Raw genomic sequence first — 13,761 nt, 5'->3', positions numbered from 1 at the left:
TTGGTTTTCTTGGTAACCCAGATGGCATTTTGAGACATAATAGAGTTTTTTTAACTGGGGGCAACCTGATTGGCTGCAGCAAGAACTAGGAAATGATTTGTATATCACGATAAGGTGGCAGATGTGCTGCAAAACATTGACCCCCCCAAAGGAAATTTTTGATAATGCATTTTTTTTACTTCTCCTGGTTTAAACTTATTTATAGTAACAAAGGCATAATGTTTGAGTGTTCTACATTCCACATAAACAGTCTAATTAAATAACCCTGAATGTATTGTGCTTCTGTTCACATGCCCCTGTATTGTTAATTGGAATAATAGACATTCTTTTATAACATCAACCTTTGTTGTCATTATTATTATTATTATTATTATTATTATTATTATTGTTGTTGTTGTTGTTGTTCTTGTTTCTGCTGCTGTTTTTAACCAGCTCATTGCTTAGTCAGAAGATTCAAGAAAAAGAATGATGATGTAACATTGCAACAGTGAGTAAAACAGGGAAGCCAAACAGAGAGAAAGATTCAAGTCACCGACCCACAGTCACCAACTGCAAAAATCATCAAGGAGAGATATTAATACGGATAATCCTCAACTCATGATCATTATTGAGTCCAGAATTACAGTTGTAAGTATTTGCACTTATTAAGTTAAAGTGTCATGTTACTGGAACCAATTTTTTGACTTTCTTTGCTGTAGTCATTAAAGGCAATTGGCCATAGAGATGAGTCTGCTGCAAAACACCCCAAATGCAATGACCATGGGTGCAGGTTGGGCAGAGATGGTATTCAGCAGGTTCTGACCAGTTCTGGAGAACCGGTAGCAGAAATTTTGAGTAGTTCGGAGAACTGGCAAATACCACCTCTGACTGGAGATTTTACAATCTCCTTCCCCTGCCACGTCCACTAAGCCACGCTCACAGAACTGGTAGTAAAAAAAAATTGAATCCCACCGCTGGGATGGGGGAGGAATGTGGCAGCCTGCATATATAAGTGTTCTGCCACCTGTATAAATCAGGAGGAAAATTAAGCTGAGAACATGGCCCATAATTCACCTGGCCTAACTATGTGACACCCAAGCAAATTTTTATATTTTCCTCTAACTTGGTTTACTTGCAAATTATCTGCTGGTATAGTTGGTAAACTTTTTTCTCCATTTCCACCATCTACAGGTATCCCTTATGCATTCGTTCAACGTAGTGCTTTTCTTTCTTTCTTTCTTTCTTTCTTTCTTTTTCTTTCTTTCTTTCTTTCTTTCTTTCTTTCTTTCTTTCTTTCTTTCTTTCTTTCTTTCTTTCTTTCTTTCTTTCTTTCTTTCTTTCTTCTTTCTTTTTCTCTCTTTCTCTCCTTCCTTTTCTCCTGCCTTCCTTCTTTCCTTTCTTTCTTTCCTTCTTCCTTCCTTCCTTGAACAAAAATGTATTTTTAACGGCTAACCGGCCTCAAAAGACAATCTGCAAGATTTAAAAAAAAGGATGAATGGCATCATAAGTCCATGCCAATCAGAGCTGGGCAAACATGTTCTTGCTTCAAAATACGTGGATTACCTTTTCTGCATGCTCAAAACGTACAACGGAGGGGAGGTGTGTTCATAAATTAGGGCTCTTATTTAGCAATATACATTTGCTTTTACTCCAAACTAAGAAATCTGGTTCCTCACATCTTTAAAATTCAGTGAATTAGGGGGCACTGTCAGGCAGTTCCTACAACAGGTTGCCAGCTAGGATTTTAAAAAGGGGTGGGGATTCCTAAAAATAGAAAGGTGAGGGTAATCAACAGCATTGCAGGATTTTATTCAGAAAAATCTCAACTCTGTCAGCTCGAGCAACGCTTGCAAACCTGTTCTTCCCAGCTGAGTCCCAGCTGGGAGGAGAGCCACAGACTATGAGTCGCTACCCGTGGAGAAAGAATTGTGAATGGAGAGTGACTCCTGGTGGAAGGAAACAAGATGATTTGCACACAAGAAAAGTTTTAGAAATAATTTCTTTGAAGAGGTCGGGATGTGTGGATTTCAGCTTCCCCGGTCAGCTACAACTACTTGCTATTTGTCTATGTAGGCAGTTCGCAAAAGGTCTCAATATACACAGATGCAGAGGGGGAAAAATTTCCCCACAAAACCTTTCATGTTCTTTATCAGAGCCTTTCTCTGCATAAAAGCTATTTTAGTAATCTGTCTTTAGTACTGTTGAAAAGTTTTGCAACGTGTGCAGAGGTGGGATTCAACTTTTTTTATCACCGGTTCTGTGGGTTTTGGCTTGGTGGATGTGCTTTGTATGCGCACGTGCACTTTGCACATGCGCCAAACACACACTTTATGTGCGCGCAGAAGGTTTGCTACTGACCATTTGCAATCCTGCACTCTCCCTGTGTGTTTGTTTGGTTAGCCGGCAGTGGGTGCGGACGGCTGAGGAGAGCGAGGACTTAGATTAGGGGCCAGGACCATTAGGGAGCGGACTGCTGCCTTCAGAGATTGTGGGGGCTGGCAGCAGCGATGAGGAGGTTCCCGAGGAGCCTGTGCCCAGTGCACGTGCACACAGGATTGCTTGCAGGAAAGAGCAGCTGCAGCAGCACAGGCGACTCAGGAGTAAGGCTGCAAGGTAATGGCCCCTCCTTCAAGAAGATAAAAGCCAGCTGTAAATCGGATGTTCTTTGTAGGAAGCAAAAACGTTTTGAAAGTCCAGCCTCCTGGACATGGCAGTATCTTAAGTTGGTATTTGAAGACTCTTGTGTTGTAAAATATTTCTTACCTGTTATTCTTGGCATCTTGGCACAGTTTTGGCAAGGCTTGTGCTTATCAAAGTTAATTAGTTTGCAGCAGCCTTTTAACCGGGGATTCGTAAGAATCATTCAAAGGTTCTGTTCCCTTTGGTTCATGTTTGTTTTATTGGAAAAGGGTTTGGGTCAGAACAGTGTTCAACAGCTGACGTGCGGCAATCCGCTGTGCCGCGCACAGCAGCTGAGCTTCAAAACCAAGAAATAAAAGTCAATATAGAGCCGGGGTGAGTGGGAGGGCCCAACAGCTGATTGTCGGAGCAAACTGGTTGCTCACACAAGATCCTCAGAGCTACTGGTTTGGATGAACTGGACCGAACCAGTAGAATACCATCAATGAACCTCTGCCTATTTTGGCTACCTCTCCTTGTGTCTGCAGGAAACAAAGATGGTCTGTGCAAATCAGCCACCTGTGTTGTCTGGATGCAGACAGGACCAAGATAAGCTCCCTTCCCAAGATCACAAACAACACACAAAGAACATCTGTTAGAACATCTTAAGTGATTACACATACGTAAGAGGATAAAGTTTTGCTTCTTCTTCAACATGGGTGAATTCATTATAAATGTAGTGAAAGCCAACCTCCAGAAACTGGAGTTTCTGCATTTATTCCATAACCTATAAATAGACAAGCTATTTTCTATTATCTTGACTTAACTGTCTAAAGTACATACTTGTTGGAGTCTGTTCTCATCTTTAATGCATTAAATAATACACCTTGCTGCAATTATGATTCTTTCTTTTTTATTATTATATTTTCTTCCCAGATTAAATTCCTTGATACTGATGTATACGAGCAAGAACTATCCAGGGTCACCAAGTGTGGAGAATAATCTACATCTGTACCCAGTAGTGCATTCACTGCTCCTGTAATCAATTTCCATTCCCCCTTGCTGCTGGTTATATCCTCTTCTTTCCTTTCTTTTTTTCAATAGAATAGACTTCTCCAGAGACCTACATCTTTGCATAATTCGTCTGAAGTAGAACAGTTTTGTGTCTGGTCATTTGTAACTTTAAATGAGAACTCTGAGTTGATTTGTCCAATGATTTGTTTTCATGGCTATCCATGATATTCTCAGGAGACTTCTCCAACACCAAAGTTCAAAAGTGTCCACACTCTTCCCAAAAATATAGAATAACAGAATTGGAAAGGAGGTCCAAGCCCTGCTCAGGCAGGAAACCATTTAAGACAAATGGTTATCTAATCTCTTCTTAAAAACTTCCAGTGTTGGAGAATTCACAACTTCTGGAGGCAACTTGTTCCACTGATTAATTGTTCTAATTGTCAAGAAATTTCTCCTTTGTTCTAGGTTGCTTTTCTCCTTGATTAATTTCCACCCATTGCTTCTTGTCCTGCCCTCAGGTGCTTTGGAGAATAGCTTGACCCCCTCTTCTTTGTGGCAGCCCCTGAGATATTGGAACACTGATATCATGTCAACAATAGTCCTTCTTTTCATTAAATTAAGATATGATTAAACCGTGGCCCCACCCAGTCCAACCTACTCAATCCAGACTTTGCTGAATAAAACTCTGACCACTATCAAAATCCAATTGTTCCATATTTCCTTACAACTCATGCCCCCGAGTAGTTAAAAATGGGTCAAAAGCATCTCCTCAGCTATAATACACTGAATTTTACCAGTAAACTCTGGCACTAAATATCTCTCTATATTAACAATTCCACCAAGTGTATTATGTCAGCGCAGGATTTCTTTGAAAGAACCATCCTAGTTTTTGAGGTCTCGTGGGTGTAAGTATATTCAAAAGCATCTGCTGAATCTCTCAGAAGACAGTCTTTGAAGTAAAGAGTAAGTATACAGAAAAGATAAGCGTATCATGACAAATTCCAGATGTCGCCCTCATGTAAGCGGGTCCCCATATATTGTACAACGTGCCCTTTCATCTTCTCTTTCATTAGTAAAGAACAGCAAGAATGCTACACGTCTTAACAAGCTAAGGGGGGAAAAAATATCAAAGAATGAGCATCGGGGAATACAATCTACTCTGAGGTTAAGGAAGAAAGACGCACTGGTCCAATTAAGATAAGCAATGAGGCACCAGGGAGGAAGAAGAAAGAACTGCTCAGGAACCAGCTGAGCTCCCAGTTGGTACTGTTGAGCCCCGTATATTTTCATAGCTTCTTTACAGAATAACAGAGCTGGGTGGGACCTCAGAGGTCTTCTAGTCTACCCCGCTGCTTAAGCAGGAAACCTTATAGCATTTCAGGCAAAATGGCTGTTCAGTCTCTTCTTTAAAACCTCCAGTGTTGGAGCCTCTATAATTTCTGGAGGCAAGCTGTGCTGTCCAGCCAGTGTATGGGAATTGGATAGTTAGTTAGCCATTGTGAGCTGTTCCCTTAAGGGAACGCATCATGGTAAATGTGGTTAAGGTATCCTAGGAAATGTAGTCCATATCACGTGACCACATCTGTAATCCTGATTGGTCACTAAATTGACCCTCGATGGGTTGGAGGAGGTTTCCTCACTCTTGGCTGAACTCACGGACTCGTGGTAACTGTTCTACTTCTATCGCTACGAGATGAGAGAAAAGGGATAGGAGATAACCATCTTTTTACCTACAAGACTACCACTGTACAGAATACAGAACACAAGCCGTTCCACTGATTGTTCTAACTTCAGATGGGCTTCCTTTCTTCTCACAGACTGCCTTTTTAATGTATCAATGCTGCCGTACAAAACCAAGCCAAAGTCATGTAGGGGGCAGGGAGCAGTTTAAGACCTGTAAAGATTTGCTCAACCGTGAGATGGGCAGCAGATCAATCAGTGGTGGGATTCAAAAAAAATTTACTACCGGTTTTGTGGATGTGGTTTGGTGGGTATGGCTTGGTGGGCGTGGCAGGGGAAGGATATTGTAAAATTCCCATTCCCTTCCCACTCCACTAACCTGCTTTCCTGCTCCGTTCTCCTGTGCAGGGCAACAAAAGGAGACCCAGCCGATCAGCTGGGACTCGGGAGGCAGAGAATAAATGGGGGCAGGGCCAGTCGGAGGTGGTATTTGCCGGTTCTCTGAACCAATCAAAATTTCCGCTACCGGTTCTCCGGAACTGGTCAGAACCTGCTGAATACTACCTCTGATATAAATGTAATAAATAAATAAAATAAACAAGGAGCCACAGTCACCGATAAAAGAGAATACTTGTAGTTCAAGGTTGAAATGAGGGGTCCTTGGTGCTCTCTGAGCTTGGATGTTCCTTATCCAAACTAGGTAACATGATGATGCTATCTAGTTGGGGTAAAGAAACGTCTGCAAGAAAACCAAGATCAGAGAGCACCAAGGACCCTCAAATAAGGAGCTAGATGTCCTCCAATATTTGAGGGGCTGCCACAAAGAAGAGGGGGTCAACTTATTCTCCAAGGCTTCTGAAGCAGTGGTGGGATTCAAAAAGTTTTACCACCGGTTCAGTGGGCATGGTTTGATGGGTGCGCTTTGGCACGTGGACACTTTGTGTGCGTATGCCAAACACACACTTTGCACAGGTGCAGAGGCATTCCAACTCACCTCCTGCAAGCCCGCACTCTCCCGGTTGCTTCGGCAGCTGCCGCACGGCAATCTGCTGTGCCGCACAAAGCAGCTGTGCTTCAAAAGCAGAGGATCAGGGGTGGGATTCTACCAGTTCGCACCTATTTGCTAGAACCAGTTGTTAACATTCTAAGCAGTTTGGAGAACCGGTTGTTAGAAGAAATTATTGGCCTAATCCTGTAAGGAAGGCAGGAAGGAAACGTTCTGGTGTTGCTTACAGAAGCTGCTTCTCCGTTAACCCTTATTAAATTCTTGGCAGGACTAGACTTCCTGTCTCTGGAACATCTCTGGAGTTTTTTTCCCTTCTTTTGCTGGTACTTTGCTTGTATGGAGTGACCGTTCAAAGTTACAATGGCACTGAAAAAAGTGACTTATGACCCTTTTTCACACTTACGACTGTTGCAGCATCCCCACAGTCATGAGAGGCCAGGCGAGGAGATGAGTGCCTCGATGTGAGTGATATTGAGTTGGCCACACCCAGCCAATAACATGACCACCAAGCCACGTCCACCAAGTCACATGACCACCAGCCCACGCCCACTAACTAAGCCACGCCCACAGAACCGGTTGTTAAAAAATTTGTATCCCACCCCTGCAGAGGATAAAGGTGAGTATGGGAGCCCAGGTGGGTGGGCCCAACAGCAGAATGGCAGAGAGAACCGGTTCAGTCTCCACTGCTCATTGCCGCTACCGGTTCGGCAAAACCGGGCCGAACCGGTAGAATACCACCACTGTCCTGAAGGTAGGATGAAAAGCAAAGAATGGAAACTAGTCAAGGAAAGAACCAATATGGAAATAAAGATAAATTTCCTGACAATGAGAACAATTAACCAGTGGGAAGGCTTGTCTTCAGAAGTTGTGGGTGCTCCAACACTGGAGTTTTTAAAGAAATGATTAGACAACCATTTGTCTGAAATGATATAGGGTCTCCTGCTTCAGCAGGGGCATGGACTAGAACAGCAGTCACCAACTGGTGGGCTGCTGCCCACTGGTGGGCCACGAGAAAATTTTGGTGGGCCGCAGAGAAGTCGCACTCCCAGAGCGCCCTCCTCCAAAACAATTAATCCAGGCTGCGCAGAAACACAAGGCTGCGCTGCCCACATGGCCCGCGGGAACCCTCCCTGCCCACTCACTCCTTACCCAGCAAACCTGCCTGCTAAATTGCTATTTTTCCTTTTTCCGACCATCAGCTGTTCTGCTGTGCTGGGAGATTTAGATTAGTTAGGAAGCAGGAAATGGTTGGATTTCTTGCTTTCTAGCTAGTCTTTAGATCTTCAGCTCTGCTTTTAAGGACAGCTGAACCTCCCTTAGGACTGAAGGTTTTATTATTCAGTGCAGACTCAAGGCAAGCAAATTTTATGTGACAGACTGAGCTAGCCAATGGCAGATAGATAGATCACTGAATGATTCTGTGAGCAACTCAATCTGCCTGCCTGCTTTGCCTGATTTTGGGTAAAAGTTGCTCTTTTTTATAAAAAAATTCAATATTTATATAAATATTTATAATATTTACATACAAGCCATGCCCAGCCAGTCACGTGACCACCAAGCCACACCCACAAATTAGGCCACACCCACAGAACTGGTTAGTGGAACCTGGGATTTAAAATTATGAGTTTGGTGGTCCCTGAGGTCCAAAAGGTTGGCAACCCCTGGACTAGAAGACCTCCAAATCCTTTTTCCAACTCTGTTATTGTGTTATTCCCAGGACAAGTTAGCATGGGATAGCCGAAGGCTAGCTAGATCTCATACAGAGGGAGCATCTCCCATTTTCCAAATTAAAATACAGAAGTACATATTGTACTCTTAGTATCTTGATCCTGTCATGACTGTATGATGAATACACATAAATATGAACATACTTGTTCATGCACGAGGGACAGAATAGCACTTGGTTTAACTAACAAAATACTGAGAAGCACATACCGAAGACGCACACATTGGCCAGACGAGGAATAATGGATGGAAATAATGTTGTTCACCACATTATAAAAAAGATGTTGAGACTCTAGAAAAAGTACAGAGAAGAGCAACCAGGATGATAAGTGGACTGGAGGCTAAAACATACAATGAATGGTTGCAGGAACTGGGCTTGGCTAGTCTAGTAAAGAGAAGGACCGGGGAGACAGGATAACAGTCTTCCAATATTTGAGGGGCTGCCACAGAGAGGAAGGGGTCAATTTATTTTCTAAAGCGCCTGTAGGCCAGACAAGGAATAATGGATGGAAACTGAGCAAGGAGAGATTCAACCTGGAAATAAGGAGAAACTTTCTGACAGTGAGAACAATCAACCCATGGAACAGAAGTTGCCCTCGGAAGTTGTGGGAGCGCCATCACTTGAGACTTTCAAGAAGAGATTGGACTGCCATTTGTCAGAAAGGGCGTAGGGTCTCCCGCTTGTGCGGGGGGTTGGACTAGATGACCTACAAGGTCCCTTCCAACTCTGATTATCTGTTATCTGATCTGATCTGTTAACTGATAAAGGATTCAACCTAGAAATAAAGAGAAATTTTCTGACAGAACAATCAACCGATGGAACAGAAGTTGCCTTCAGAAGTTGTGAGAGCTTCATCACTGGAGGCTTTCAAGAAGAGACTGGACGGCCATCTGTCAGAAATGGTGTAGGGTCTCCAGCTGTGGCGGTGGTGGGGGTGGATTAGATGAACTACAAGGTCCCTTCCAACTCTGTTGTTCTGTTACATTGGAATACGAGGTTAGGCGAACCCTCTGGGATGTAGAAAAGAAAACAGGAAGCAGGTTTTTTCTTCTCTTTAACTTCGTTTAAAAAAACATGTTTTAAGATTATTTCTCCACCCCCCTTATCTAGCATGGCCCCATGAACATGAGACCTGCTTACAAAACAAGCCGAGTGAATGCAAATAGCCTCAAAGTCTTCTGACAGATCACGCCCCTTCGCAGATTAACCATGTTCGAATTTGGAACACTAAAGCAGCCAGCTTTCTAAGCTCATGAAGGTAATGCAGGAAGAGTTATTAGCAGTCTAACTACGTAGTCCGTCCTCTTCTTAAAGGAGCTGCCTAGCATTGATGATGTTACCTAGTATGGTAATGAAACGTCTGCAAGAAAACCACCAAACTTAGAGAACACCAAGGATGCCACAACAGCTCAATCCTGAGCTGCAAATATAGGGTTTAGCCTGGGGTGGGTTTCTACCAGTTCTGTCCACCTCTGTAGAACCGGTAGCTCTGAAGAGCAGCAGACATAGAACCGGTTCTATGTCTGCTGATGTTTTTGCCCACCCGCCCGTCCGGGCTCTTACCAGACCTTTATTTCCTGCTTTTTCAACTCCAGCTGCCGTGCAAGGCACAGCTGCAGTTAAAAAAGCAGGAAAAAAGTGCTTTTTGAAAGGCTGCTTCTCTGCACGTAGCGTGCTGATGACGATTTACAGGCGCGCGCCGGCAGCGTGCAGGGAAGCACATCGTAAATCACTGAACCTCGTAAATCACCGAACCAGTAGTTAACCCTGTCGGATCCCACCCCTGGTTTTGCCTATGGTGCACTGTTTGGCCCAGTGAAAGGTTACAGGGAAAACGTTAACAGCATATATAGAAAGATACAGGACGTTTATTTTTACAGATTTTGATAGCTCATGTGGCCCTTAGTCTCCAAGATCACTATAAAATAGGTAGGTAAGTGGCCAAGTTTGGAGACCCCTGATCTTGTCTATGATAACTGTGTGCTGTAACCAAAAGCCTATTCTCTTCTGGGTTGTTAGGTGAAACCATGGTAGAGGCATTCTGCCATAATTAAAACGGTAGCAACCAAGTGCAGTTGATGGGAAAAATCCACCTCCTTGTTTGTGTTTAAACAAAGGAAATACTATTTCCCTCTGGATTGTGTCTCTGCAAACAGGAAACTCCCGCCCCCCAATCAGCAGGAAAAGTGAATTGTCCTTCCAAGTGTACAGAAACTTGAAAAAAGATATGCCGTATTCTGAATGCTTCAGAAAAGCTATTCATTTAATAAGGACAACATGGGGGTTATTGGATTCCTGCTGATTAGAATATCAGTGTTTTTAGATGTATTTCCCAGGCATGGATCTGTGTTCCGCATGCTTTACACAGCATGACTGTAATACACTGAAGGAGATTCTTCTTATCTGTTTCTCTGTGTTTTTGGAAGGCTGTTGTTAAAATGTCAACAGTAATATGCCTCTGCTGACCATCCTGAGATAGCATCCCAGTGTTTGGAGAAGAACAAGACTTTAAAACTGCTCATGTTCATTGCGGATATAGCCTATAACTAGTGCGCAATACAGTCACTGTTGGTATACAAGTAGTTCTCGACTCAGGACCACAATTGAACCCAAAATTTATGTTGTTAAGTGTTCTGACCCATGCCCTTTTCCAACAAATCAAACACAATCCAAAAGGAACAGAAACCTTGTGATGCTTTTACAAAATAATTAGGTGTGATAAGCACAAGCCTTGCCAAACTGTGCAAGACTTGCCAAAAGATAACAGACAAGAAATAATTTGCAATACAAGAATCTTCAAATACACTCAGAATACTGAGTTTACACAAATAAACTCAGAATACTGGAATGTCCATGAGGCTGGAGTTTCAAAATGTCTTTGCCTTCTGCAAAGTACATTCCTTTCACAGCTGGCTTTTATCTTCTTGAAGGAGAGGCCATTACCTTGCAGCCTTACTCCTCAGTTGCCCGTGCTGTTGTAGCTCTTTCCTATGAACAATCCTGTGCGCACGTGCACTTGGCACAGGCTCCTCGGGAACCTCCTCATCACTGTCAGCCCCCACAATATCTGAAGGCAGCAGTCTACTCCCTAATGGTCCTGGCCCCTCATCTCAGTCCTCGCTCTCCTCAGCCATCCGCACCTGCTGCTGGCTAACCACAACACTAAGTGAACATTTGTTAAGTGAGTTTTGCACCATTTTATGACTTTTCTTGCCACCATTGTTAAGTGAATCATTGCAGTTCTTAAGTTAACAACATTGTTGTTAAGTGAATTTGGCTTCCCTATTGACTTGGCTTGTCCAAAGGTCATAAAAGGAGATCTCATGTGACACTGCAACCATCATAAATATGAACCAATTGCCAAGCATCTGAACTTTGATCCCATGACCAAAGAGATGCTGCAATGGTCATAAGTGCGAAAAACGGTTATAAGTCCCTTTTTTTCAGTGCCGTTGTAACATCAAACAGTCACTAAATGAACCGCTGTAACTTGACTACCTATAAATACATATTTGAACTATTTTTAATTGGTCTTTCATAAGCATAAAGTCTTCCAGATGCATGGGGACTAAACCTGACTGGGAATTCTGAAAGTTGCATGTCGGAACAACTGGTACCAGGCTTGAAAAGATTATGCTGCTCCTGAGCTAGATTCACACATGTTGCTAAGTCACAAGCTTGTTCACACATTTATTGCTGTATATATGATTTTATTTATTTATTTATTTGATTTGTCAATTGCTTACAAGATAATAGATATAAATATAAACATGAGTAAGAATACAGGAAATAGATACGAATAAATGGGGACAATAGGACAGGGACGGTAGGCACGATTGTGCACTTATGCACACCCCTTACAGACCTCCTAGGAATGGGGTGAAGTCAATAGTGGATAGTTTGTGGTTAAAGGAGTGGGAATTAGAGAATGTAACAACAATCAGATAGGGCATTCCAGGCATTGACCACTCTGTTGCTGAAGTCGTACTTTCTGCAATCAAGTTTGGAGCGGTTTACATTGAGTTTGTATCTGTTGTGTGCTCTTGTATTGTTGCGGTTGAAGCTGAAGTAGTCATTGACTGTCCTGTCTGGGCTGCAATAATCTGAATGACCACTAAAGGGCAGCAAAGTGATACAGAAAATTCTAATTTGTTGCTGTGCTGCCCTCTAATGGCCATCCATATAGAATCCTTGGTGCTCTCCAAGTTTGGTTGTTTTCTGGCAGACATGTTATTACTCAATATCTTTACAACCCAAAATTTAGGACCCAACATTTTACATTGCAGACCAATGTTTTTCTCAGCCTTGGCAGCTTTAAGAATTCTGGGAGTTGAAGTTCAGAAATCTTAAAAGTTGCCAAAGTTGAGAAACATTGTCGTAGACCAGGGCTGTCAAACTCCTGGCCTGCAGGCCGGATGTGTCATGCGCTAGTCATGCTCACACCCAGTTTAGCAAGGAGGGGAAAGTCCCAATGCATCACATTATGTCGCGATGTCGTGAATTTGACACCCCTGTCATAGACAGAAAGTCAAGTTCTTGTTTAAATGAGTTTTTAATCAAGTTCTAACCTTATGTGTATATAGCCATTTTGGATTTGCAGGAACTGGAAGATGGAATAGCAACTTACGTCTCTAAACCCTTAAGGATGATCAAGCACACAACTTTCCAGTTCTCACATAGAAGCCGATCAGAAATGTTTGAAGGTGTGATCCAAAATGCAGAGTTGACTCAAAACATGCAAATCCATTTTTGTGATTAAAGTATAATCAGCCTTTTCATATTATTGCTGAGTAGGATAAAAGAGCAAATGTATACAGGTGCCCAATTCAGCAGAGAAAAAAATGGGATGGTGCTGAATTGGGCACCTGTATACATTTAGTAAAATATAATTTAAAAAATCTGCAAGCAAGAGCCTTTCTTTTTCCTACCCTCTCTTTAACTGGAAGACTCAAGAATCTATTATATTCACACATGATTGGTGTAGTGTTATATAAGCGGGTCTCAACCTTGGCCTTAAGACTGGGCTTCCCCCAGGTTCCTCAGCCAGCAAGCTGGCTGAGGCTCTGAAGTTATCTTAAGGCCGTGGACCATATAGTATATTTGACACAGTATGTTATGTGAATCAGGCCACAACAGCTGCACTTAGATTAATACATTCCCATCGTTAATTATAACTTACTCAGTTAAGTCACAGGTTGCATCCCAAACCAAATCATAAACTAAAAAGACAGTTAGGTTCCTGTAATACGCTAAGTTTAAAAAATGCAATGGGACCATTTGCAATTACATAGATGTTCATGTTCAAACACACTATAGATTATCAGGCTCATGTCTGGTAAGGTATAGTTTGTTTTAACATGAGCATCTGTGTAATGAGCTGTTGGGGCTGACTAACTGATTGATTAGCATGTTGCACTAACCCAAGCAATTATGTTTGTTCTGTAAACAATGACTGAACCATGGCCCCGCATGGTATATGAACTTGACCAATAAAACATAGAGTAGCAGAGTTGGAAGGGACCTTGGAGGTCTTCTAGTCCAACCCCCTGCTATACCATTTCAGACAAATGGCTGTTCAGTCTCTTCTTAAAAGCCTCCAGCAAGCCATTCCACTGATTAATTGTTCAGTAGATTGATTGTTCAATTGTTCAATAGATAGGCAATATATGTAGTAACCACAAGGCTCCAGCCATTGAAAATTGTCATGGCTTGAGATTCACAGCTGCTGGTTTGAAGA

The sequence above is a fragment of the Notechis scutatus genome, chromosome 1, assembly GCF_049901735.1.
Source record: "Notechis scutatus isolate UNSWTSFEM ecotype Mainland chromosome 1, rNotScu1.2, whole genome shotgun sequence".
Classification (NCBI taxonomy): Eukaryota; Metazoa; Chordata; class Lepidosauria; order Squamata; family Elapidae; genus Notechis; species Notechis scutatus.
The sequence above is the reverse complement of the archived record's forward strand: the minus strand, read 5'-3'. Positions refer to the sequence as shown.